Here is a 1,246-nt window from a genome sequence, read left to right on the forward strand (position 1 = left end):
AATATTTTTCTAAAAGGGCTCCACCAGAGAAAAGGGAACCCTCATAAACATAGGAATGTAAATTGGTGCAACCATTAGGGAAAATATTGTGGAAGTTACTTTAAAAACTAAAAATAGAACTATCATATGATCCAGCAATTCCACTTCTGGGTATATATCCAGGAAAATCAAAAACTTTAATTAGAAAAGATACATGTACCCCAGTGTTCATAGCATCATTATTTACAATAGCCAAAGAACAGAGGCAACCCAAATGCCTAGCAAAGATGATTGACTTAAGAAGATGTAGCATATATATATAATGGGATATTAAGTCAGCAATAAAAATGAATGAAATATTGCCACTTGCAGCAATATGTATGGACCTAGAGCAAATAATGCTTAGTAAAAGAAGTCAGACAAAGACAAATACTATATGATATCATGTATATGTGGACTCGAAAAAATAGTACACATGCGTCTATATACAAAACAGAAATGGACTCACAGACATAGGAACAAACTTATGGTTACCAAAGGGGAGCAGGAAGGTGGGGAGGGACAAATTAGGAGTATGAAATTAAGAGATATAAACTATTATATACCCAATAGAAAAGCAACAAAGATTTACTGTATAGCACAGGGAGTCATACCTGAGGGCGCTTTGGTCAAATGTAGCCTGTAAGCCAAACTCTCTGTGTGGTGTCCAGAGAGCCTCATTTACCTTTCCAGCTTTCAACAAGGATGACTGACCCTCAGTCTAACAGGTCTGAGTCAGAACTCTTGAACATAAGGAAGACCAGCCAGCCCATGGCCAGGGATGTGAACAGGTCCCAGTAGTCAATAGCCAAACAAGATATACTGTGTTTCTATCTAGAGTATATCAGGCATGAATTCAGGTAGATTGTGGATTTCTGCATAAGTCCTCCTGTACCAAGATTGAGAGGGATACATAGTATGTATATAGAAAAACATCTATTTCTGTTTTATTGACTATGCCAAAGCCTTTGACTGTGTGGATCACAATAAACTGTGGAAAATTCTGAAAGAGATGGGAATACCAGAACACCTGATCTGCCTCTTGAGAAATTTGTATGCAGGTCAGGAAGCAACAGTTAGAACTGGACATGGAACAACAGACTGGTTCCAAATAGGAAAAGGCGTTCGTCAAGGCTGTATATTGTCACCCTGTTTATTCAACTTATATGCAGAGTACATCATGAGAAACGTTGGACTGGAAGAAACACAAGCTGGAATCAAGATTGCC

Source organism: Bison bison, unplaced genomic scaffold (genome assembly GCF_000754665.1).
Source record: "Bison bison bison isolate TAMUID 2011002044 unplaced genomic scaffold, Bison_UMD1.0 scf7180017864163, whole genome shotgun sequence".
Lineage (NCBI taxonomy): Eukaryota > Metazoa > Chordata > Mammalia > Artiodactyla > Bovidae > Bison > Bison bison.